The sequence below is a fragment of the Heloderma suspectum genome, chromosome W (assembly GCF_057233095.1).
Source record: "Heloderma suspectum isolate Gila_16-S chromosome W, 16-S_ref, whole genome shotgun sequence".
Classification (NCBI taxonomy): Eukaryota; Metazoa; Chordata; class Lepidosauria; order Squamata; family Helodermatidae; genus Heloderma; species Heloderma suspectum.
Genome location: NC_139475.1, coordinates 55,814,809 through 55,841,673, shown reverse-complemented (window position 1 = coordinate 55,841,673; position 26,865 = coordinate 55,814,809). Strand labels below are relative to the sequence as shown.

Sequence of the window (26,865 nt, the reverse complement as noted above, 5' to 3'; positions counted from 1 at the left end):
GACCTCACGACTGCATTTCCCCATATCACTGGCACCAACATGGACCTCGACCGCCGACTCCACCCCAGCACTATCCGCTAGGCTATCTAGACGGCGCGTGATATCCGCAACCGTCGCAGCAGGCAGGCCATTCACCATGCGGGCTACACGCCCATCACAGACCCAGCTGTCTGTGTGTCTAATGATCGCATCTCCCACTACCACAAGCCCCCCTGCCTCCGGAGGCACATCCTCGGTGCGAGAGGATGTTTGTTTGTCTTCCGAGGAATGGGTCCCTTCTAAGGGACCATTTCCCTCTTCCTCAGAACAACGCCCTCCTTCCCTGGTATGCCTAACGGTATGCCTAAGAGAGTGTTCTTGGTTGAAGGGCTGCAGCTCAGTGGTAGAACACACACTTCGCATGCAGAAGTTCCCTGGTTCCGTCCCCGGTATCTCTGGGTAGGGCTGGGAAGGACCCCTCTCTGAAACTCTGCCGATCATCACAGACAGACCCGAGCTGAATGGACCAATGGTTTGACTCCAGGTAAGGCAGCTTTCTGTGTTCCCATTTAGATCAGCCCTGTATGCCGAACCATGAGGACTGGAACCTTACACTATTTTCAGGGGAATGCCCACAGCTCAGTAGCAGAGTGCCTACTTTGCATATAGAAGGTTGTAGGTTCAACCCCTGGCATCTCTGGGCAGGACTGAGAGAGTGACTCCTGTCTGAGATCCCACCGCAGCTGAGTTGTTGAACTGCAGCTCCCATCATTGTTTACTGCTGGTGATGCTGGCTGGGGCTGATGGGAGTTGGGAGTCCAGTAGCACAGTGGAGGCTGCTGAGCACCTTGGATAGCTCCTTTAGAGTTCTGACTGAAACCCGGAGTGGATTCACTGCCACACTGATATCGGAGCCACCAGCCTCCACTGGCAATCACATCTGGAGGGCTGCAGATTCCTCATGCCTGATGCACACAATGCTCTGTGAGATGGAGCAATGCTCTGTCTTGGAATAAGGCATCTTTCTGGATTCCTGTGGCCTTACGATGAAAGACAAGGGTGCAGACCGTTTAGGACTTGGTGGATGGTGGGTTTCTGTGGCTTTAAACTGTGGCTTTGAAGTTCTTGGCTTCTTCACTGTGGCTCACTAGCATGCTGTGAGAGATCTAGTGTGTCAAAAAGCATTAAATTTTGAAGTGTGGATTTACCCAAAACTCCTAGGTACAGAGGGAGCTGCCCACTGCATCTCTGTATGATCCTCTGCTCTGGCCATACCTCTTTCAACGGAACCTTTGCTTGAGCCCAGCTCATTCTGCCATGTTTCTGCGACTTTAAAGTGCTAAAAGGGCTGTATCGGCGGGTGTGCATTCGTTGTCAGAAGTGAGCGAACGCAACGCGGAGGGTGAAGAGATGAAATCCAGAGGGGGAAACCAGATTGTGGTAATGTGGGTTAACTGATGAGGGGAGGCGTCAGCACGCTATTGGTTGCCTTTTTGATAGCTGCTCTTCTTTTTCTTCTTCCCCTTTCAGAGCATGAGTGGTGATATTTAATTTAAAAGGCTGGGGAAGGGAAAAGCTGACCCAGTTTCTTGGGCTCTGTCAAAACCCATGTACCTAAAAAATAAAATTTAAATTAAAAAAAAAACCTGGGGAGCTGAGGGAATGGAAAAGAAATAAGCCATCCTTCCTACAAGAGGATTTTCTCCTTGGTCAGCCTGTGTTCCATGTTGAACTGCACCCCATCTCCCCACCCCACCAGAAGCAGTTGTGGAAACCACCACACTGACTGAGGTGAGGGTATTCTTGGGTGGCAGAGAGAGGTGGGCGCCTCATTTAAAAATAAATAAATCCATGCCTGGGAGATGAAGAGGCCTCTTTCTGTTAATCAACATGCATGTAACAGTCTGCAAATGGTCTGGCGCTAGTGTTTATGTATGTAGGCAATTTAGATTCCACTTGTGTTCTGCCAGTGGAGACGGACCATCTTGGCTGCTAGGGTACCACCCTGTCTGCTGTGAGGAATTCCCACATCCACAGCCTGCAGTGGGGCATCAGTCAACAGAATCCGCCCCCTCCCCAATATGTGGTTTTGTGTTCTGTACTGAAGGCACTGGCCTCCATTACGAGGTGAATTGACCATTAAGATGTACAAAATGTCCTTTATCCAGGCATTGATCAGCCTTTGGCTGTGGCGGTGCCAAATCTGAGATCTCCAGATTGTGTGGAAGGCCCCTCCTGCCCCTGAGAGTGAACAAGGGCCCAGCCCAGATATGCTGATAATATATGCAGATATATTGAGAAAGGGACTTGGGAGTTACTGAGTGTCTGACCCACTCAAAACATATGTCCAGATGGACCTAGAAATCCCAAATGTGTCGCACATACAGGCCAGGGGAGGGAGGTACAATTTGGCTAAGATTGGAGGGAGTCAGTGGGTGGGTTTTGTGGACTTAATCGAGGTCCCCCCCACATCTTTCCCCGAAATTTGAGCACTGCCACCTACTGTTTAGTTTCCCACTGCCCTGCCAGTAGTAATAGAACAGAGCTTTGATATAACACTTTAGGGAGAGTTTAAAATGCTTTCCACCCATTGTCTTCAAAATCCTCATAACAGCCCTGTAAGGGAGACAAGTATTCTTATTATCTTCATCCGGCTGTTGTGGGTGGTGGCTGAGACTGAGAAAATACGGAGTTTGAGGCACGGGCAAGTTTTGAACGCTTTAGGGCAGCCTCCCGAACCCGGAGCCCCCCACATGAGTTGAGCTACCACTCCCGGCATGCCCCAGCCAGCAGAGTTTAAAGTTCTGATTTGTAGCTCGGTCTTTTAACCATGATGCTTCTGTTTCTTGTTAGCTCTGTGGCTAACACAGATCAAGATCTCATGCTTGGTGGTTGCTTTCCCTGAATCACATGTGCCAGTGGCAGAATACAGCTCTTCTTAGCCTACAGACTTTTTATTTATTTTCACGATGGGCATGCTGAGCTTAGAGCTCTTTAGTTTGTGAATTTGCCACAGAGTTCCGTGCCCCTCTCTGCACAGAGAAGAGTTTCATGGCTGGAGCTTGGAGGAGCCGTTCCTCCCAGCACTGTGCAGAGAAAGCCATGGAGCTCCAAGCCTCTCTGCAGAGAAAAATGTAAACGTGGGTGGAGATGACATTGGGGGAGGGGGCTGAGGGAGGGGTGGGAGAGGGAGAGGGCTGCACCAAATCATTTCTGTAACGTTTTGGCAGAGGGGTAGCAGATTTGTGCTGTTGAATCCTTTTCCCCTTGGTGCCGTGTGGGTTTTTTTTGGGGGGGGGGGCTAGGAACCCCAGTGAGCAGGAAGCTGCAGGCAGGGAAGCCTGTGTCCCCATCATGTTTGGGTGGATAGAATACAAACAGAGCCAGTGAGGTGTTGTAGTCCTACCTCAACAGGTTGTTAGGAGGATAAGTCATGTGAGGAATGGTAGAAATTGCTGGGTACATTTAGCCTGGAGAAAAGAAGCAAGCCAACAAAAAAGCAAACCTTATGGCATTGTGCTCAGATGCCAAAGGAACCCAATTTTAGCGCACCATCCAAAGGAGATGGCAGCTTAAAGCGTGGACAGGAGTTGAGCAGTGAGTTGAACCTAAGATCTAGTCCATTGTTCTCTGGGGCAGCAGCAGGAACATGTCCTTGCCCTCTTCTACATAACAGCCCTGCTCTCATGTCCTCTCTCAGTCTTCTCTTCTGCAGGCTAAACATCCACAGTTCCTTCAGCCCTTCTTCATAGGACTTGTTTTCCATACCCCTGACCATCTCTGTTGGTCTCCTCTAAGCCCCTTCCACCTTATCTACATCCTTCTTAAAGTGTGGTACCCACAACTGGACACAGTGCTCCAAGTGGAACAAAGACATTTTGTGACCTGGACGCTATGCTATTGTTAATGTGGCCCCAAATCACATTCACCTTTTTTGCCGCCACCTTGCACTGCTGGCTCATGCTTTCAGCTTCTCTTCCCTCCTGCAGAGTTCCTTAGTGCTATCAAATGGAGAAAGGATGCGGGCCATTCCAGAGTACTTGAATAGTAGCAAAAAGAGGAAAACAGAAGACAAAGAATACAGCACAGACTATGTAAGTTGTTCCATCGGACACAGGGGGTGTAGGTGAACAGGCTGTAGACCAGGAATGGGAGCTGAGCCCTGGAATCTTAGTGGTGGGGAGGTGGAGTTGTGTGGTGCTCAGCTCTAGAAGAGTGCCTTTCCAGGTGTGAGTAGCCACAACTGGAATTCTCCCACCCTCTCAGAAAACCTGTATTTGTTTATTTTATTGTATTGTATTGATTTTTAGACCACCTTTAAGGGTAGAACCCTCTCAAGGTGGCATACAGGAGAAAAGCAATACAAAACTATGCAAAATACAATAAATGAGCAATGGATATATGTTCAATAAGAAGCCTATTAAAAGCAGATACAACCAATAAAACCTGCAGCCCACAGACTTCAGAGCCTTCCTGAAGACCTGCAGAGAAAGGGCCTGATGAACCCCTGATGGAAGCTGATTCCAGAAGTGCTTCAGCTTGGGGCAAGGTCAATCCTGTCTTCTTAACAAGCTGCTCCCTTCAACTGTGTGCTGTGTTTTGATGTGGCCCTTTTAGAGCGCAATCCTGTGGCCCCTAGACAAAGCCTGGGGAGCCATAGAATACTTGGGATTCCTGGGTCTGAGGCTGGAGACAGTGTTCTGCCCTCAGACCCAGGAGTCCGAGCTCCCCTCCCAATTGCAGATGGGGCGGAGAGAATCCCACCGGCTGCCTCTACAAGCTTGCAAATGCGAACTCGGAGAGGAGGGGAAATGGGGCAGTTCTGTGGGCAGGGAGGGGAGGAGACTGGGGCAGCCAGTTTACAAAAAATCCTCCGGCTGCCCTAGCCTCCTTCCCTCCTGCTCCACAGAGCCCCAGCTAGACGGACAAAATCACCCATCTAACGAAAATGTCAGGCAAGAGCAACACAGAGGCGGTGATAGGACTGTGTGCTTTAAAAAAACAAACACACCTTCTATAAATCTTTTCCTTACTTTTCTTACATGTTTTCAGGGGAGTGATGGAGACAAAAGTGAGGACAACCTGGTAGTTGATGAGGTCTGTATGTGTCTGTATTTAGTGGCTCGTGGCCCTGTGAGCAAACATGGTTGTGTGTGTGTGTGTGGGGGGGTGTTATGAGAAGGCCAATGAGGCCTTTCTGGCGACAAAGCTGACGCTCTCAACACTGAGGCTGGGCAGAGGTGAAATTTACAAGTTGCGAGGGGTGGGGGGACTGTGGGGGGCTTATAGCTCTCATGCAAAATTTTGAATTGGGATGTGAAACCCAGCTGGGTTCTTGTGCATCAAAGGAGAGGAGAGTTTGACATTAGAGATACAGAGAAACACACACACGCCCCCCCCCCTCTGAATTCTGCAACCTGTAGTGTTTAAACATCTATCAGTCCAGATATTATCAGTCTGCCTCTATAACTGGAGAGATCGGAGGCTTCCCATCAGACCTGACAGCTCCTAATGGTACTGCATAACACACTTGTGAACTTTTCTGACTTTTTCGGAACCTCCACTGAATGCATAAGGTCTGAGAAACACCCCCCCACACACACACAACACCCCCACAGATGGCCAGTCTAGCAAGCAAGAAAGTTTCACCTGCTTCCTGTCCCAACCGTCACTGCCCCAGGTGCCAAGTTGAGAAGAGAGGCTGCCTGTTGGCTACCTGTTGTATATAAGAAATGGTCAGTGGTCAGGCTGTTGGTCTGGTGGCTACTGCCCAGGAAGCTTGGGCAAAGTTTTATTTTCCCTCTGCTTCCTGCCACCCTTTTAAAAGATTGAACCTGGGACCTTCTGCATGCAAAGTGAGGGCTCTACCACAGAGCTGTGGCCCTTTCCCTAAAAATGGAGAGGAAGATTCTACTCCTCAGGGTTCTGATTTAAATAAGGGCTGAAGCTGATGTATACTGAGTCAGAGCATTGGTCCATCTATCCCAGTATTGTCTGCACTGGGCATACTTGACTGGCATACAAAGCAGGGGCTCTACCAACAAACTGCGGCTCTTGCAGGCTTGTGCTCCTCTTCCTGCAATAATCCCCCCCCCCCCCGCAATAAACCCTTTTAGGCATCAGGATAGCACAGAGGAATCCTTGTTCTCCTCAATCCAGTTATGGGCTGGTCGCTCTATAGAGAGGTGCTATAGCAGAGTGTATGCATTTACCTGGAAGTCAATCCCAGTGAACTTAGTCAGACTTAGAGTTGCACTGTGAGTAATGAACTGGGAACCCCCTGTATTGAAACTCCCTCTGCCATGGATTCATTTAGTTTGAGACTTTTGGTTCAATTGGAGGGCGGTGGGTGATTTCACAGGGAGAGTAGTGAAATACTCTCTGATTGGCAGCACAGGGCAACTTACTGGTGGGTGGCACTTTCCTTTTTACCAGTTTTTGAGGGGAGGTGGGTGGTGGCAATGTTGAAACTGCTCTTGGCAGCCTCCATTTACCCTTGGATGTTGCATTATTCAGGGCGGTGGGGGAGAAAAAGATTGCAAAGCGGCCAAGGGATAAGGCCCAACTCCCCCCAAAATTGTTGAAATGCCTGCCCCTATCTCACCACCTGCAAATGGGGTGGGGAAATGGGGGTCACTGGGGAAAGCACCAGTGAAAGCACCATTTTTAGAGCTCAGCTCTAAAAATGTATTATTGTTCAGGTTCCATAGCAAATTCATTTTTTAGGCACAATCCTATGCATGTTTAGACAGGAAAAAGTCCTACAACTCCCAGCATTCCCCAGCCAGCATGGCTGTCCAAGTATATAAGGAGGAGACACTCCTTCAGGTTACCAGTCCCCAAGCCCCATAGGCTAGCTTATATTTATTAGAGAATAAGTGTTCCCTCTGATACCGATCTCTCTCCCTCCCTCCCTCCCTCCCTCCCTCTCTCTCTCTCTCTCTCTCTCTCTCTCTCTCTGTCTTCATTTCCCCCTCCCAGGACCCTCTTCTCCTCACAGCGTCCACTCCTCCTCATCTCAGGAGAACAGGGTCAATAAAGTCCCCCTGCAGAGGAAAGAGGTGGTGCAGCTCAGCCCCACGTCCATGGCTTCCTCTAGCAGTGCCTCCCCGACCCAGACGGTCAAGGATGTGGCCACGGTATGTAGCAGCATCAGGGCTGTGTGTGTTGGGGGACCAGAAAGCTTTTTGGGGGAGCTGGGCAGTTACAATTACTTTTTGAAAAAAAGACTGTTCTTGCTCAGCTTCCCACAAGGTTTGACTTTCAGGGTTTCAATTTTTCAAGGTGGTTTTTAGCCCCACCCCACTGATCCCAAACCTGGCACCCTGAATTCTTTTACATACAGGTGAAACCAATGGGACTTTTCCAAGCTGGAGGCAGTGTGGTGTAGTGGTGAGAATATCAGACTAAGAACGGGGAGACCCAGGTTTAAGTCTCCACTGGCTGATCTTGAACCAGGCCCCAAATGGGGGTGGGTTGGAGAACCACAGATGCTGCTGTTCGCTCATTGGAAGAAAGGCAGAGAATGAATGAATGTGCCTTGGGGCGTTGGCATTGGCATTGGGCGATAAGAATGTTTTGTCTGCAGGAGGGCCGTTCCTCCGTGGTGGAGCCTTGCCTGCAGAAGGTTGCAGGTTCAATCCCCAGCACATCCAGTGGAAAAACTGATTAGGTAGCAGGTGACGGAGAAAGAAATCTACTACAGAGCAACTGCCAGTCACAGCCCAGGTGTTTTGAACTACACCTCCCAGCATAGCTAATGGCCAGGGATTATGGGAATTGTAGTCCAAAACGTCTGGAGGGCACCCTGGAGAAGACCATACTGGCCTAGATGCAGTGGAGGGTGGTGGCTCCGATGTCAGTGGGGTGGTGAATCTGCTCTGGGTTTCAGTCAGAACCAGTTAGAACTCTAAAAGAGCTACCCAAAGTGCCATCCGCACCTTGGATAGCTCCTTCAGAGTGCTGACCGACACCTGGAGCACATTCACTACCCCACTGACATTGGAGCCACCAGCCTCTACTGGCTAGATGAATCAGTTTTCCACCCTTGTTTGAGCCAGCTTGCTGGTTCTGTGGTGTTAGATCTGTCATTGACTGGGTCCCTTTTACTCACTCAGTCCTGCACAGATGATGATCCATTGATGAGCCAGCCAAAATGACTGGTAGCAGTGGTGGCCAACTGGAAGCCATGGGTTCCTTCTATTGGCCGAGCTCAACATTCTAAGAGCTGGGAGGGTAGAACAGGCAGTCATGGAATGTGGACAGCTGGTCTCCCTCTGCCACAAAACCCCCTCTTGTGCATGGAGATATGGACTAGGGCTGCTGTTGTGGTCTGTCTTGTGTACTGTAGCCCAGAAAGAGGAAAGGAAGGGAGGTGCCTTGAAGCAGGGCTGGAGAGAGGAACCCCTCAAATTGCTCTCTTGGGGAAGTGAGGTTTTTCTGTTTTTCTTTCTTTTCTTCTCCCCTTTTCTACTTCTGACACCAGTTGTGGAAGCTGCAACAAGAGGCCCATGAGAAGGGCAGCAGTCAGGTTTTCCAGAATGTTCACATTTTGGAGGTTGCAGCGGAGGGAGGGAGGTGTTTTGTTCACTGGGATCTCTTCTTTAATCTTTTCTGATCTCATCTTGTTCCATAACATCACAATATACTCTACTGTTCATTCCCCAGCCCCCACAATATGTGATCTACTATGTCAGCTTTCCCCAACCTGGCACCCTCCAGATGTGTTGGACTACAACTCTCATCTTCCCCAGCCAGTGGCCATGCTGGTTGGGGTTGATAGAAGGTATAGTCCAACACATGTGGAGGATGCTAGGTTGGGGAAAGCTGTACCTCGCATTGTTATTAGCTGTAATCTTGGGTTTCTTTATGTGTTGGGTTACAACAACACAGGCTTAGAGATTAGCCTGTAATAAGAACCTGAGACAAGCCGTGCTGGATCAGACCAAAGGGTCCACCCAGTCCAGCATCCTGCTTCCCTGCAGTGTCCGACCAGATGGCCAAGGCAGGGCACAAAGGCAATAGCCCCCTCTCACTGAAGGCCCCCCAGCAACTGGCATACACTGGTATACTGCCTCTGGACATGGAGGTTTTGTTCCATTTTGCCATCAGGACTAATGAACTTGGTGAATTGGTTTGCGCTCTCCTTCTTAGTAGCCATCGTCACATCTTGGGGAAGCAGGTTCCACAGGTTAATTATGTCTTTGTGTGAAGAACTCCTTCCTCTTGTCTGTCCTGAACCTATTGCCTCTCCATTTCTTTTCCTTTAAAGGAAGTTGCTCCAGCTGTCTGATAATTGTCTGGAACTTTCCTGGCTCTAAATCAGGGGTAGGGATAGGGGTGAAATTTGTTCGGGGTGCATTTTAATGTGAACAGACCTGTGTCACGCTTCCTGAATCAATACGCAAATAAAAGTGCAGTCCAGTTTCAGTATCCATACGTTTCAGAATTTCCCGATGCAGTTCTCTGATCAAAAAATCCATGGGGGCGGGCTGCACACAAAAATAGGTATGTTCATTAAAATAACGCACAGAAATGCATTCCACTGGGCGACATTGCTCGCAGAAAACGTGGAGATTACAAAGAGTTTGCAGGAAAGTGTATAATGGGAGACCTGCACAAAAAGGTGTACATGGTGTTTTTTTTAAAAAAATACTTTTTATTCTACTGTTATCTTTATAAATGAAATTAAGAACACCAACAACATAATCATCTTCTACAGTTCCCAACATTGCAGTATTCTTAAGAGAATATTAATTCAGTATTCATCAATAATAAAATAGAAAAAAAAAGAGAGAAAGAAAAGAGAAAATATAAAAAGAGAGAAGGACAAAGGGGAAAGAAACAGGAAAAAACAAAACAAAGCAAAATATAAACTACATTACACATAAACTTCAAATATCACTCTACTTAGAAATTATACCCATAATATTACCAATCTTATAAATCAATACAGCATAAGAAATCAATTTCAATATTATATCTTCAGGTTTATAACTAGGAAGCCAGCTTACAATTCATTTCCATTGGCCATATAATGCCTTTTAGCTAATATAAAAGCTTAAAATCAACTAGCCAGAAATATTACTAATCCTAGTATCATAATATTGATAATATTAATAATAATAACTAAAAAGAAAAGAACTATAAAGGATAAAAAAATACAACAATCACTAATGTATCTTGTGCTATCTATATTTTAGATAGTATCATTTCCAAATATATAAATTGAGTGTGCACATTTCTATACACCCTCACACAGTAGATTTAAGTACAGTATATCATATCCATTTTTTTAAAAAAATGAGAGAAAAAAGACGGATATATATATAAGCAGTTATCTCTGGCCTAGCCTGGATCTGACAGACTAAACATAGCCAGTTAACAAAACATGTTTATAAATTCCAGTTCATGGGGCTGGAACAGAAGTCTCGCATGTTTTTCCGATTAGCCACCCCTCTGCCATGTCGTGATTTAGAAACGTCTTCGTCTGACCTTCAGAAGAAATGCAAAATGTAGCAGGATATTTTAAATGATATTTTAAGCTCATTTGTCTTCCCAGGTTTCTCGCCTTGGTAAATTGCCTTCTTTTATCAGCAACTTCTTTGGTGTAATCCGGAAATAACATAACTCTATCTTGTTTTGATCCCCAAAAAAGATTTCCCCCCCTCTTGCCAAACGCAGGATGTAATTTTTTGTGGAGATACTTGCAAATTGAACTATAATCGTACAATCAGTCCCTTTGGCATTTGGCACACGGAATGCATGCTCGATGTCAAGTAAATAATCAGATGGCACAGGGAGTATCTCATGCAGGAACTTACCTACAAAAGTCGACAGATTTACATCAGTAGGTAAATATTTAATGCCAATAATACGCACATTTGCCCTGCACGTGAAAGCCTCAAGTTGGGAGATTCTGACAGAGAGGTTGTTGTAAAAAGCTTGTGATGCAGTCTTGTTCGCTGCCACCCAATCTTGCAGCTTGTTAACCTTCGCCTCCGTCTTTTGCCAAGAAGTGTTAATTAAGTCCACAGCCCCTTGCAGGGTGGTGATGGAATTTTGAATTGTATCCAGCCTCTTAGCCTGTTCAGCAAATTGCAAGGACTGGATCATGTCCTTAGTGTGTCTAGCTCTGAATAGCCTGCACCTGCCTTCCCAAAACTGTTCCCCTCCAGATGTGTTGGCCTACAAGTCCCATCAGCCCCAGCCAGCATGGCCAGTGGTCAGGGACAATGGGTGGGAATAACCAGGGTCGGCTGCCCCCTGAGCTCTCTGGAGGAATGGGTGGGAGATGAAATGAGTAAACGGCAATACCTTGCAGGTCGAGAAAATGGTCACCCCTGGCTTGCAGTCCAGTACCCTGACTTTGCAAGGTGAAGGGATGGCACCAGGATCCTCCAGCAGCAGCAGCAACTCGCCGCAGTTCCGTCCAGGAGTTGCAAAGCAGATGGTGGAGTCACTCGGTAACGGGCAGGGGAGGGCCAGTGGGGATTTGTGGCTTATTGTAGGTGGGGAGGTGTGAACTGGGGAAGAGCTGCCCCTCGACCCATTTCTCCTGTTCTGTTCTGTGTATACGATGGGCAGCATGAAAGCTCTTCCTGCGCTGTTTGTTTGTTTATTATTTGATTTGTATCCTGCCTTTCCACCCAAAAATGGTACTCAGGGTGGCTAGCAATAATAAGACCAAGACTAAAACAAATACATACTTAAAGCTCACTACCAGCTTGTAAAAAAAACACAACAACCCACCTTCTACCAAGCAGGCAAGGGATGGAGCAGAAAGTCCCTCCTCTGCCTGCTGCTCCTCACCTGCATAGAATTCCTGGTCATCTCTGGCGATCAGGCAACAAATTAAATACAAGGCCACTTTGGAACATGAGCTTGAAGCAGCTGTGGAAACACAGAACGCTTCCAGCGTCAGCGTGGTCTACTGCCTCCCTGTCACGGCAAACTTTCTAAACCTCTTCTTCAACTTCAGCCTTGAGTCTGCGCAATCCGGTCACCGTCCAGAGCTCCTACCAAGCCGCCTTCAACACGCATCTGTCAACAGCGACATGGTGGGTGCCGGGACCTACACTGGGCTGCACCTCGTGACTCCGCAGCTCAGCAGGGCAGCTGTCGTTGGGGCTGCTGGTTATGGCCACGCCCCTCTGGTGAGCAGCTGGGATATGTATACATATATATTATTTGTATACTGCTAGGGTCTCCAGTGTGGTGCCCGTGAGCACTCATATGCCCACAGACACCTCTCTTGGCTCCCTACCCCTCCTGGTTTTTATTTTATTTCTTAAGATTTTTTTTTAAATTAGCACTATTTTTTCTTAACTGTGAGGCTGGCATGCTGCAAAGCAAAGTGCTGTCCTCCAGCACTTTCTGTATTGGGCACCGAAAGGCCGTTTTTGTGTTTTGGAGCTGTACTTAGGTTCTTGGGTAAGTTACTTTTCTGTTAGTCTCACCAGTGTGCTTCCTGGGAAAGGAGTGTTTTGTGGCTGGCCGTGGCAGCCATTTTGTGAGAACACCCACAACACTCAAAATTCCAGATGTGCCCACTGACCCAAGAGGCCTGGGGACCCCTTATACCACCACCTTTGCTAAAAAGCCAATAACCCCCCCCCCCACACACACACATACACACACACACCAACAAATAAACCAAAGCTTCCCCTCTCTTCCGGTTTGACTAGGTTGCCTACAATCCTCACTCGCACTTGCGCATTCCAGGACTCTCAACGGGGATGCAGACGGGCGTTCTTTCTGCCAAGCTGTGAGTGATGGGGGAAGCCATGGAGGCATGTTTGGGGAGGGAGAGCAAGTGGTCCCTTTGGAGGTGATCTCCCTTGTTCTAAAACTAGCGTGGTGTAGTGGCTGGACTGTTGGACTGGGAGCCGGGAGATCCAGGTTCTAGAACACACTCGGCCATGGAGGCTCACTGGGTGACTTTGGGCCAGTCACAGACTCTCAGCCCAACCCACCTCGCAGGGCTGTTGTTGTGAGAGGATAAAATGGAGAGGAGGAGGATAATGTACTCCACCTTGGGTTCCTTGAGGAGGAAAAACAGTTGCCCTCCTCTGAACCCTCTCCATCTTGTCTGCATCCTTCTTAAAATGTGGAGCCCAGAACTGGACACAGTACTCCAGATGAGGCCTGACCAGTGCTGAGTAGAGGGAATGGTGAGGGATTGTGGGAGTTGTAGGCCAACAGCCTGGAGAGCAACAAGTTGCCCACCCCCACAGTTTAACTCTCAACCTTGCTAGGTAAGTGTTATGCAAATCCCTGTTGCCACAGTGCTTTTCCCACCCCCTGCGTTACAATGGGGTGTGTGTGTCATAATACTGGCCTACCTCACAGGGATGTTGTAGGGGTGTAGTGCAGGGGTGAGCAGATCTGAGTCTACTAGAAGATCTCTTGGCTCTGAATCCTTGGTTCTGAATCTGAGCGTCTGTCTTTTGCACCTGGCTCCAGCTGGTGGATCTCAGGGTTCTAGTAAAAAGCTTAAGTAGATCCCACAAGCCTAAAGACTGCCCACCCCTTTTGTAGTGGCAAAGAGTGTCTGGCCTGGGAAGATCCAGGTTCATAAGAACATCAGAAGAGCACTGCTGGATCAGAGCCAGGGTCCATCCAGTCCAGCATTCTGTTCACGCAGTGGCCAACCAGCTGCACATGGGAAACCTGCAAGCAGGACAGGAGTGTGACAGCACCCTCCCACCTATGTTCCCCAGCAACTGGTGTACATGGGCTCACTGCCTCTGATCCTGGAGGTGGCACACAGCCATCAGGACCAGTAGCCATGGATAGCCTTTTCCTCTAGGAATTTGTCCAACCCCCTTTTCAAGCCATCCAAGTTGGTGGCCATCACTACCTCTTGTGGCAGTGAATCCCATAGTTTGACTCTGCATTGTGTGAAGAAGGTTCACACCCCCCCCCCCCGGGCTCCTGTCATGAAGGTTGCTGGCTGACCTTGGGCTGGGTGCTCTCAACCTACCTCACAGGGTTGTTGTGAGGCTAAAACTGGAAGGGGGAGAATCATGTACAATGCGTTGCACTCCTGGGGGAAAGATGGGTTAGAAATGTAATAGCGCTGTGCCAAAGTTTTTGATCTATTTCGGTTTGACCATTCGTTTGGGGGGGGGGGGAGGAGAGAAAAGAAACTGCACCCAGAAAATTGTGGGATGGGGTGAGGATTTTGGAGAAATTTCTCTGGGTGCAGGGCTTCAGTGCTTTCCTCATTGTAAGGAGGTGGCTGAGGGGGGGGTGTGCTCTTTCCTTTTACCATTTTTCCCTGTTCTGTCCTTGCAGCCTCTCCAGCTGCTTGAGCTTCCTGGAAATAAAACTGAAAATGTCAACCCAGTGTGCAGCTGCCATAAAAAAGTCGATCTCCATGTTAGGCATAGTTACGAAAGGAATGGAGAATAAAACTGCCAATATCCTACTGCCCCTATACAAATCTATGGTGCAGCCACACTTGGAATACTGTGTCCAGTTCTGGTCACCACACCTGAAAAAAGGTGTGGTGACACATTCCAAAATGAAATTTGATGTGTCAATGGTGACCAAGGAATCAAGATTTATGAGCAAGGCATTATGGAGTAATAAAAGTAATAGATTGATTAATATGTACTGGGTAGAAATTGAAATGTCAGATATTGAATAAAGATTTGTTTGACTTCTGTAACATTATGTAACCAGAATTTTTTTTAAAAAAAAATATATATGATGCGGCCACACTTGGAACACTGTGCCCAGTCCTGGTCGCCACACCTAAAAAGAGATATTGTAGAGCTGGGAAAAGTGCAGAACAGGGCAACTCAAATGATCAAGGGGCTGGAGCATCTCCCCTGGCTGTGAGGGAAGGCTGCAACAGCCAGGATTGTTCAGCTTGGAAAAAAGGAGGGTTGGGGGAGACACGAGAGAGGTGCACAAAATGATGCACAGTGTGGAGAACGTGGAGAGGGAGACCTTTTTCTCCCTCTCTCAAAAGATTCAGGACAAATAAAGGGAAGGATTTCTTCACACAGTGCAGAGTTAAACTGTGGAACTCGCTACCACAGGATGTAGTGATGGCCACCGACGTGGATGGCTTCAGAAGGGGGTGGACAAATTCCTGGAGGAGAAGGCTATCCGTGGCTACTAGTCCTGATGGCTCTGTGCCACCTCCAGTACCAGAGGCAGTGAGCCTATGTGCACCAGGTGCTGGGGAGGGTGTTGTTGCGATCATGTCCTGCTTGTGGGTTCCCGGTCAGCAGCTGGTTGGCCCCTGTGTGAACAGAATGCTGGACTAGATGGACCCTGGGTCTGATCCAGCAGGGCTGTGCTGATGTTCTCTAATCCCGAGAGGACTTAGCCAGGACAGGAGGCTCATTTTGGGCTTTCTAGTGTTCCCTTGGGGCTTCCCAGTGCTGCTGCCTGCTCAGTGCCTGAAAGCTGAGCAAGGAGTTGTCGTTATTCTCTTTTGCCTCTTTCTGTTTCTCTGCCTCTCCCAGCCTTCAGGCTGTGAGCAGCAGCCCCAAGGGAGGAAGTCCTCACCTTCTAAGGGGCTTTCCAAGAAGCGGGAGAGTCTGAAAGTACAGAATGGGGAGGAAAATGGTGGTAGGATGTCCAGTATGGTAAGCACTGAAGCCCTGCACTGGGAGAGATTTCTCAGGAATTCTCTACAACCCCACGAAAGAGGCAGAGAAACAGCTGCCTCTCACAGGGAAACTGTGAGGTTTCAAAAGGGCAGGTGGGGTTTCGGAACAACACTAAAATTAGTTCCTCTACCCTAGCTGTACTTAGACTTTTCAAGGCTGGTTCTTCCTGCTCACTCTTCAGGCTGTGCTCCTACTTCAGGCTCTGGCTGTCTCTGCTCTTACTGGCTCTCTCACTCTCTTTATATACCCTCCTCCCTCAAAACTGAAAGCACTGCTTCAAACTAACTTGGACTTGGATTCCTGCATCTGACTTGGATTCCTGCATTGAGCAGGGGGTTGGACTCGATGGCCTTAGAGGCCCCTTCCAACCCTACTATTCTATGATTCTATGAAACCTGAAGAAAACCAGGGAAATGAAACTACTCTGCTCAGGGATACCCCCTCCCAACAAAAAACTCCAGGCCTCCAAGCCTGACCTTTTTCCTTTTCTTGCCTCTATAGGCCTCAAACCTTCACAAATGCGTACCTCTATAGAAATGCTCAAAAAGTAGAAATAAATAAAAGTGAATTTGTAAGTTTCTCTATATTTAAAAAGTGGGTCATTTAAATATGTAGAAAGATAAATACATAAATTAAATATATCTAAATGTATCCAATGAAATGCTCACCACAAGGTGTATAAATGAGCTGGTTTAGCACTTAAGTCATGCTTGCTCATCCATTCTTGATCCTGTGATTAAGCAAAGGCCATCTTTGCTCCCTTCCTTAAGCATGGCTTTTGGTTGGTTGGTTGCTAGCCGTGCAAATAGGTGTGAGATTGGGAGTGCAGGGGTGTGGTAGACACAGAAGAATTGGAGGTGATGGAAGTTATGCTTCTATTTGATTGATTGATTGATTGATTGATTGCATTTATATCCCGCCTTTTTTCCTCTTGCAAGGAACCCAAGGCAGCTTACATTATCCTCCTCCTCTCTATTTTATCCTCACAACAACAACCCTGTGAGGTAGGTTGGGCTGAGAGTCTGTGACTGGCCCAAACTCACCCAGTGAGCTTCCATGGCTGGAGACTAGAACCCGGATCTCCTGGCTCCCAGTCCAACACTCTAGCCACTGCACCACACTGGCTTGGAGAGAGTAAAAGTGGACATTTTAGGAGAGACATAGAGGTGGTGAACATCATATGCAAAGACCTTCAATTAGTGTCAGGATTCCCTTAGCCCCCACTTCACTTCAACGCAGAGAACAAACACAGAGGAGAGGCTTCAGTCTACAGCTTTTAATCCATTACTTCACAGGGTCATACAGATGCAAATTCTCAGAGACTCTCCGTCTACAGAGGAATGCCCTCAGGGAATCCAAATGGAATTTAGTCTGAAGAGGGAGGCAGTCTCACTAGCCTAACTTAAGTGGGGGAGGTCCCTCTCTTCCCGTGAGGCCTCTAAGCGCAGCTTCCCAAGCAAGGCCAGTTGGGTAGACCGTCTAAGTTCCGCCCCTGCCTTCTTTCTCTTTGCTCTGCGCCTGTGCCTGGCATCTATTAGGTCAACCTCCTGTTCGCTGCCTCTCATGGCGAGCGGGTGGGTGGGGAGGAGGGACCCTCAAGCTCAGCAATCTGGACGTTTGTAACCTGAGAAGCAGACCTACTCATATCTGGACTAGCCTGGGAAAACACCTCCCCCGTGTCTGGTGGTTCCCCTTCAGAATCTGAACTGCTATCCCACTCCCTGCGCTCAGAAACACTCCTGACAATTAGCAGCACAATATCTTGTGCTGCAGAGAACCATAATTCTAGGTTGGGAACCTCTAGACCTCCAGATGTTGTTGGACTCGAACTCCCATCATCCCTGGCCATTGACCATGCTGGCTGGGGGCTGATGGGAGTTTGAGTCCACCTCATCTGGAGGGCCAGAGGTTGCCTGCACCTGTTTTGGATCTTCCGGAAGAGCTTTACAAGATACAGTCGGACGTTCCTTTTTTAAAAAAAGCTTTTTCTGCCCCCCTTTCCCTCCCACCCCAGGGCATATTCCTTCCACATGAGCACTGACGGGCAAATGCAGCCAGTCCCCTCCCTGCCTGATGCCCTGATCAGCTCTGGCATCCCACGCCATGCCCACCTGCTCCACACGCTGTCCCACGGTGAGGTGGTCCGCGCCGTCACCATCAGCAACTCCACCCAGCACGTCTACACAGGAGGGAAAGGCTGTGTGAAGGTGTGGGATGTGGGCCAGCTGGGTGCCAAGACCCCCGTGGCGCAACTCGATTGCCTGGTAAGCGGAGTGGGAGCATCTCTTGCAGGCAGAAACCCCAACCTCGAAACAGCCCAATGAGCTGCCCCGTGGACATGGAACACCGAGTGTGTGTTTGGGATAGGGTAGGAAAGGAATGGTGTAGTGTGGAGAAGGGCAGGGCTGGCTGGAACCCTGAACGTGCTGCAACATTTAGCTGCAGGTCCCATGTGTATGTGTGTGCAAAGTGCTAAGTTTTTGGCAACCGTCGGAGCGTCTCCACACACGCTGGAAGGCAGGATCCAGGTTTATTTCGTTTCCCTGAGGTATTGGACAGAATCCTGCTTACCTGTTGTGTTTTGTCTTTTTCCCTTATCTCTGTTAGGGCCAAATCCACATGTGACACAGGAGCTAATGCAACAGGGTCTCCAGATCTTCTGCTCTTTTTTTAAAACCAAACTGGTGCAGGGGACCCCTAATTTGATCAGAGCAGCAGCAGAAATTGAGGAGAGAGTTACATGCACCCAGTGTTTCACTCATCTGAATCTCTCCAGGAGCTGCTGTGACCCACACGGGGGCATGAGGGTAGGGGGTGGGGGAGGGTTAAACACCACTTCACCCAGCAGCATCACTGCTACCATTGCACTTGGACCAAACTACACCTGATTTTAAATGCAGAACTTGGGGTGTCCAATTGCAGGTCATCAGCATCACGTTATGTGATTCGACCATTAGCAAAGGGGCTAGAAACATGGTTTCTGCTTTAAAAAGAAAAGTTGATCAACTTTATGGGAAGGGGTCTGGGATTTCTCTGGGGGTGGGGGCAGCCCTGAAAGAGCTGCTGCTCCATTCTGAATGATCGCACATCTGCTAGGGGCAGAAACATCCTTATTCTCGTCCTCCTGCCCTAGAACCGTGACAATTACATCCAGTCCTGCAAGCTTCTTCCTGACGGCCACAGCCTCATCGTAGGCAGGGAGGCCAGCACCCTGTCCATCTGGGACCTGGCGGCTCCTATCCCCCGGATCAAGGTGGAGCTGACCTCTTCCACCCCCGCCTGCTACGCCCTGGCCATCAGCCCCGACGCCAAGGTCTGCTTCTGCCGCAGCGACGGAAACATCGTGGTATGGGATCTGCAGAACCAGACGCTTGTTAGGTAAGCTTTCTGCGTCCATCGGGGAGGAATCGGGTCCACATTGTTGGGCCAACGTGCTGTAGTGGTTTGAGTGTCCAGCTGGGACCAGGTAGCCCCAGGTTCAAGTCCCTACTTGGCCCTGAAGCTAACTGGACGACCTTGGGCCAATTAGCTGCTCTTGGCCTAACCTACCTTGCAGGGTTGTTGTGAAGATGAAATAAAAGCTTAATTTTGGAGCCACTGTGGTGTAGTAATTAGAATGTTGGACTGGGTCTGGGGAGACCCAGGTTCAAGTCCCTTGGGTTCCTTGCATAAGAAAAAAGGGTGGGATTTTTAAACAATTAGAAAACAACAACAGTATATCTTATGCAAATTGATTTGTATCAATGTCTCCTAGTTTGCATACTTTTTTTCCTGGGCTTTGCTAATCATGGGCATGTTAAAGACTGATATATCCAGCCACCCCTCTGGCTTATGAGATTTCTGCAGTTGTTGCTTACATGCTTTCAAGTTTATCTTCACATCCATAAGGACTAGAAACTTGTTTAAAAAAGAAAAAGAAAGCGGAGATTCGCAGGAAGCAAATTTGCCCACGTACTATGTTTTTTTCACATTCCTGCAGAATTGCAGGATACACACACAGACTTACCAGTCCAATTAATTTCCGCACAGTTAATCAATTCAAAGTGTTTTTTATTCAGTTCGGCAGGCCTGGCTAACTGCTGTTCTAACGTGGTGTGCAATTCATCATTCCTGGATCATGAACATCTATTCTTTTTCATCTATTTTTGATCTTTTTGATGTATTTTAATCAGTTTTTTCATCTATTTTCATTTATTTCTTCCATCTATTTTCATTTTATTTTTCATCTTTTTCATCTATTATTTTTCATCTATTTCATCTATTTCTTTTTCATCTTTTTCATCTATTTTTTTATCTATTTCATCTATTTTTTTTCATCTATTCCTGGGCCATAATCATCTATTCGTTTTCATCTTTTCTTTTTCCTTTTCCTCTTGCCAGGGTCACACGGATGGCACCAGTTGCATTGACATCTCAAAAGATGGCACCAAACTGTGGACGGGGGGACTGGACAACACGGTCCGGTCCTGGGACCTGCAGGAGGGCCGGCAGCTCCAACAGCATGACTTCAGCTCGCAGGCAGGAGGCGGGGAAAGTGGCAGAGCCTGTGCAAGGTGGTGGGAAATAAAGGGGCAGGGACTCACTGAGTGTGGCCCTGATTGAAGTGGCTGTGGCCAGTGTGGACAGCTGGTATTCGGTGGCATCCTGTCTCTGAATGTGGAGATTGCTTCTTGCTGTTATTTATAGTAGAGTTGTTGAACCTCTCTTACATAAGAGGATAAGGCTACCAATGGCTATACGTCAGGGGTGCAGAAGCTCAGGCCAGTGGGGCAAGTCCAGACAGCCTGGGGCCCCTAACAGACCTTCCAGGGTGCTCCAGATGGCCACACTCCCTTACCCCTCCTAAAGCCATCTGGGCTAGTGGCCATCACCTCTCTCTCTTCCTTTCTCCCCTATTTCCACACTGGGTTTAATTTTACAATCGTTTATCATGTGCCGTTTCCCTGACCCCCTTTTAGGGTCAAACTGCACATTCCTTTTTAAAGGCATCGCTAGCAGCTGTGTCTGTCCCACTACAGAATCAAACATAAGCATGAGGGACCGGATCCAGTTTGAGAACCTAGAGCGGGTTGGGGGACTTTAACCCTTTGTCCCTCGCTGCACTCCCAATCCTGACAGCAGCTCCCACTCCTGCAATTTACATGGCCAAAAAAGGATCTGTTGAAATGAACTGAGCTCAGTACTCCAAAATCTCGCCCTCCCCAAACCACTGGCAAACTTTTCCCACCCTTCTCTTTGGTTTCCAAGAGATTTTGACAGGTGTTGCTGACATTCTACAGGAGCCCTGGATGCAGTATTATTCGCTGCGCAAGGAATTCATGCCCAAATTTCTAGCCCTCCTCATTGGAAAGTGTGCTTTGCAATTACAAGGACTAGAAATTTGGGCATGACTTCTTTGTGCATCAAATAATACTGCATCCTGGGCTGCTGTAGAATGTTGGCATCTGCAAAGTCCCAGTTCTGCTGGGTCAGAGTTCCTGTCCAACTCCTGCCTCCTCTTTCTCCTCCTGCCCCCCAGGTTTTCTCTCTGGGGTACTGCCCCACAGGTGAGTGGCTGGCAGTCGGGATGGAGAGCAGCAACGTTGAAATCCTGCACGTGCTGAAGCTGGAGAAATATCAGCTGCGCCTTCATGAGAGCTGCGTTCTCTCCCTCAAGTTTGCCTCCTGTGGTAGGTGTGACACCCCCCGCCCATATGCTGCACAGTAGACTGCTCCTGTTGCGGGTGCCAGCCAACCATACCAAATTCTGGAATGCTCCATTCCATTCCCCTATGGTGCCAGCCAGCTAGCTAAGCCCTCTTCCATTCCATCCCCCTTTTGTAGTTTTTCTGGTTGTCCCCTCCCCCCAATAGTTTCCTTTTCTTTTTTGGTATGGGGGGGTGACGACTTCTGCAAACTGTTGGATCCCCCCCCAAGACTGATGATACCTCCCTCTTGTGCATGGAGGGTGCTGTTTTGGCTACATAAGGATGCATGCTCAGAAAATGAGTTTGGTATTAGTTTGGTATTCGTTTCTAAGATTTGGTTTGTAAATTCCACTGTTTCACCTGAATAACCTGGTTCTCCTGGAGGAGAGGGTGTCTTTTCCAAAGCCTGAGGATGATTATTCACTGGGGGGGGGGGGCAGGGAAGATACAATAAAAGCTTTTTTCCACTCATCTCTGCTACAGGGAAATGGTTTGTAAGTACTGGGAAGGACAACTTGTTGAATGCCTGGAGGACGCCCTATGGAGCAAGTATATTCCAGATAATGGGGAGACTGGGCCTGGGGTATGTGTGTGTTTGAGAACACATCCAGTGAGGCTGCAGACAGACAGTCGTCTTTAAGAGAGTAAATAGAGTTTTGACAGACACTTTGTCTTCCTGTCCACAAGCTTTCTTGGTTACCTCTGACCCATACAGGTTGTACAGGCTTTTCTGAGACACATGCAAACCTCTCATTGAATGGAGGCAAGAGTGGGTGTATGCTACAAGCAACGTCCCCTCCTTACTACCACCTTCAACTCTCCAAAGGCTGATAGTTAGTTTCCCTTTCCAGGAAGCTGAGGGTGGCTTTGAAAGAAGGGGAGCTTCCACTTACCATGTGCAGTGGAAGTGAAGGCATGTGGGGCATTATCAGGACTGGCAGGTTTTCTGTCACTTTTGAAAGCCAGCATGACCAGCGGGCCGAAAGGAAATCTGTATGCACTCTGTGGGAAGTGAAGACTTGTGTCTCTCTGAATAACCATCAGGTGACATCAGTGGCTAGGAGGGCTGTTTACCAGGTTCGGCTGGGCCTTTTCCAGAGAAGGTGGACCAAACCCCAGTTACCACTGGTTACATCCAGACTGGACTACTGATATGCTGTCTGCGTGGGGCAGTCTTCCTCTGTGCAGACATATATCTCCCTCTTGTTTCTCATTGGCCCAATTTTGGCTCCAGTCCTGTTGGCACTCACCCACCTGAGTTTGCTATTAGCAAGAGTGCTGTCTCTCCTGCCATGATTGTTACTGTTTTTCTTGTGGGTTTCCTCCCCATGCAGCTACATCTACATAAGCCCCCCGCCCTTCATTTCAGTCTAAGGAGTCATCCTCTGTCCTCAGCTGTGACGTCTCCACTGATGACCAATTCATCGTCATCGGCTCCGGGGACAAGAAGGCGTCTGTTTATGAGGTCATGTACTGAGGCAAATCGGCAACTTTGTCAAACCCGAATCTGGGAAAAGGGGCTAAACATGTCCCCCCAGCTTTTTCCAGCCAAAGAATACACTTACAGATACTTAGCCTGCAGCAAAGAGAGTGTCAGGTGATCACCTTGAACTGCAGCTCACCACCCTGCTTTTGCAAACGAGGGGATGGAAACAGTCACTAGTTTCAGAAAAAGGACTCTGGCAGCTGCTGTCTTGCTTTCCCCTGGTCTTATTTTTCTGGGGCGTTGGGGGCGGGGAGGGCCTTTCTTTTTTGGTGTGTGTTCAAATCTAAATTCCTTGGAAGAGTTTCTTGTGTGTTTAATTTTTTAAAATCTTTAAATAAAAACGTGAGGGGTGTTTGTTGGAGACCAGTCTCAGTCCATTTGCTTTTGAGACTTGATTTCATTAGAAACGCCACCAGTTGTGACAACACTACATATGCTTACACGTCAAAAAGACCGTGATTTCCACATACCGCCAAGGTGAGGGACTAGGAACTTGATTTCAAGTAGCACAGTTTGAAAATCTGGGTAGAAAAAAGCCACCTGCTGTGTAATCAGATGTCTTGGCTTTTTTTTAAAAACAAACAACACTCACTTTTCTGTGCTTTTCCAGGGTCCCAAACAATCCAGCAGAAGATGTACTACCTGCTTTTGTTAATTATAAACTAGTTCCCAGTATCATTCAGTCACTTGATAAGCACTGAGCTCTTGTAGCATGCCATCTGTGCAGGCTTATTCAAAAATAAATCCCATGATGTTCAACAGAGCTTCATCTTGAGCAAAGTGAATATGCAACTTTTTCCTTAAAAAAGCAATGAATCCTGGTCAATGTCAGGAGCGCCCTAGCTGCCTCTTGCAGTCCCCACCAATAGCCAACTCAGGACACAGATGACAAGGAATTATTTCCGAGGCTTTATTCCTTTATTCCTTTATGACTCTTTCAGATACTAATCACTAGCGCCTAAGCAAGGAACAGCACTGGGGAAAGATAGCTGAGTAGCCTAAGCTTCAGGTAAGGCAGTTGGTCCCCGTTTGAAGGAGAACCGCGGGAAGACCCTGAACTTACGGGCTAAGGAGAGATCCTCCCTCTTTCCCTTGGGTCCACGGGACGCGACCGTTGCTTGCGCGCCAAACGGGCGCTACTCCTCCTTTCCGCACCCTCCATCGCTCGTCGCTCCCTGTGTCAGCGTAAAGCGTCCAGCAAGCCCCCCTCCAGCACTCTCTTGCTGCCAGGGTCACTATCTATGCCAGGAATGCTGGCAGGAGGAATCTCTGCCAGCCGCTGTGCTTGTGAGAGACGAGCGAGCTCCTCTCCCACGGATTGCTGTTCTTCCTCAGAATTAGAACTGCTCTGGGGCTCTATGGGCTCAGTCTCCACCCTGACATCATCCCTGCTCCCATGAGGCCCCCCCCCTCATGCTCCTCCCCTGGGGCTCCGGGTTTGTGGGGGTACAGCTGGTGGAAGCGCCTCAGCAGCAACGGAGCATGCACATTTTCCGCAGGTTCCCAGGATCGCTCATCAGGCCCGTACCTAGGGATGGACGAAAGGGACTTACCTTGTCCCGCAGCTTGCTTCGCGGTGGGGGGGAGGTGCTTCGGTTCTCCCCCCGAAGTTCAGACGAGGGGGGGAGGCGCCCTGCCTTGCCCGGCCGAAATTCAGGCCGGGGGGGAGGCGCCCCATCCCTCGCCGGTGAAATTCAGGCCGGGGAGGAGCGCCCCGTCTCCCCGGCCGCGAAAAAAAAAGTAAAAAAACCCAAACAAACACACACCCGTGATAGGCTACATAAAGATTTGCATAGCCTATCACGGCTGGATTTCCAAAGTCAGCCATGATAGGCTACGTAAATCGTCACGTAGCCTATCACGGGTGACTTTGGGGGAAAAAAAAGCACGTACGCAAATGGTGGCGCCCCATGGGAATAGCGTTCCCTTATTTTCGCCGTAGTCTACGTAAATCTTTACGTAGACTAGACGTGCCGAAATAAGGAACGCAAATGGCGGTGCCCATGGGGTGCTGTCATTTGCATACGCGCTTTTTTTTTTCTTTTCCAAAGTCACCCGTGATAGGCTACGTGACGATTTATGTAGCCTATCACGGCTGACTTTGGAAATCTAGCCGTGATAGGCTACGTAAATCATCACGTAGCCTATCACGGGTATTTTGTGTTTTTTTTTTACTGTACTTTTTATTTTGTAATGGCGGTGGTGGCAGCAGCCGGTCGGGAGACCGGCTGCTGCCCCCGCCGAAACGCCGCCGGGACCCGCCGCCGAGAGGGACATTCGCCGAAGGTAAGTCCCATCCCGGGGGGGCGGGGGGCCGGCAGAGAATTTCCCCAACACTTTCGGGGGGCCGAATGCGTCGGCACTCAGCCTCCTGAAGATTCGTAGAGGAATTCTCCGCCATCCCTACCCGTACCCCTTCCAGTCCACCAGCTGTTTCCCGCCTCCCAGCAGAGCACAGCAAGCTGTTCCAGCTGGTCCAGGGACTACAGAAGCAAGCAAGCTCCCAGAGAGCGAGCGACCAGAGCGAGCGAACAGGGAGAGCAAACAGGAGTTGGCCAGGGGAGTGGCAGCAGTAGAAGAGACAACAGCGACATAGGCTAAGAGGTAAGTGGGCTGCAGGAAGCCCAGGGGGCTGCCCTTTATCCGTCTGAGTGGCTGTGAGCTCACCAGGTGCTTCTGAGAGCTCCAACTGAACTGGGTGTGTGTGGCCTGAGTACTCCCAGCAGCTGAGTGGGCAGGAAGCTTCAGTCTGTTTCCTGCCTCCCAGCAGAGCAGAGGAAGCTGCTCCAGCTGGTCCAGGGACTACAGAAGCAAGCAAACTCCCAGAGAGCGAGCGGACAGGGGGAGCAAACAGGAGTTGGCCAGGGAAGGTCAAGGGGGATGCCCCTAACTCGTTTCTCATTTTTAAAAATTTTTTTTCATTCATTTATTTTATTTTTTAACTAACTTTTTTTCATTTATTTGTCTTGTAACACACACTTCCACACCAGTGGGACTCTGCTTTTAACCACTGCTGAGTAGAGGAGCAGGCACAGGCTAGTCTAGAACAATCACAAAGCTAGACACAAAAAGGGAAAAGAGGCAATGGAAGGACAGGATTCTCCAGTGGTGGTGACCTGCAAGGTGTGCGCAAGGTTTGTTCTCTTCCCTGAGAACAACATGGCCTACACCTGCAACAAGTGCAAGTTGATCACGCTGCTGGAAGAGAAAGTAAGAGGACTGGAGCGGCAACTGTCGGCCCTCCGGGGAATAAGAGAACACGAAGAGTTCTTGGACGGAACGGGGGAACTACAGCAGCAAAGGGAAGACCAGAAGCTTGAAGAGCAACAGCAAGCTGAGGCAGAAGTGGGAAATGCTGAGGTGAGGAAAAATGGAGTAGAGGATACTCCTTGGAAAGGGGTGACAGTTAGGAGCAGAAGAACTAGACGCCACTCAGCACCCGTGGAAGCAGTGGAGCTGTGGAACCGATTCCAGGTACTTGCGGATGAGACTGGAGGACAGCCTGCAGAGGAAGAATCACAGGGGAACCTGTACGAGAGCGAGCAAGAGGCTGAAGGTCAGTCAAGCAGAGGTGATGAAACCCAGGCCTACAACAACAAGAAGAGAAGAGTGGTAGTAGTGGGAGACTCCTTGCTGCGTGGGATCGAGATCCAAATATGTCGCGAAGACCCATGGACTGGCCAGGTATGTTGTCTCCCGGGAGGACGGATTAGAGATGTGACTGGAGGGTTGCCTGCGCTTATAAAGCCCACTGACAGGTATCCCTTTCTTCTCATCCATGTGGGAACAAATGATACCGCCAAGCGGAGCTACGAAGAGATCACGTCAGACTTTGAAGCTTTGAGAAGGACACTCCAGAACTTTGGGGCCCAGATAGTTTTCTCATCCATCCTTCCAGTAGTTAGAAGAGGGCTAGAAAGGGAACGAAAAATACTCCGGGTGAATGACTGGCTATGAAGGTGGCGCCGACGAGAGAGATTTGGATTCTGGGACCACGGGCTATACTTCCTGGAAGATGGGCTGTTGGCAAGGGACGGGTTGCACCTCACAAAGGCTGGGAAGAATGTGTTTGGCCACAGCATGA

At 48.9% G+C, this 26,865-nt stretch overlaps 1 pseudogene; it reads left to right on the top strand.

The window, feature by feature from the left end:
• The window catches only part of LOC146334038 (transducin-like enhancer protein 1), a 98,879-nt pseudogene extending 76,107 nt beyond the window's left edge, over positions 1 to 22,772 (top strand).
• Positions 22,773 to 26,865: the final 4,093 nt, after the last annotated feature.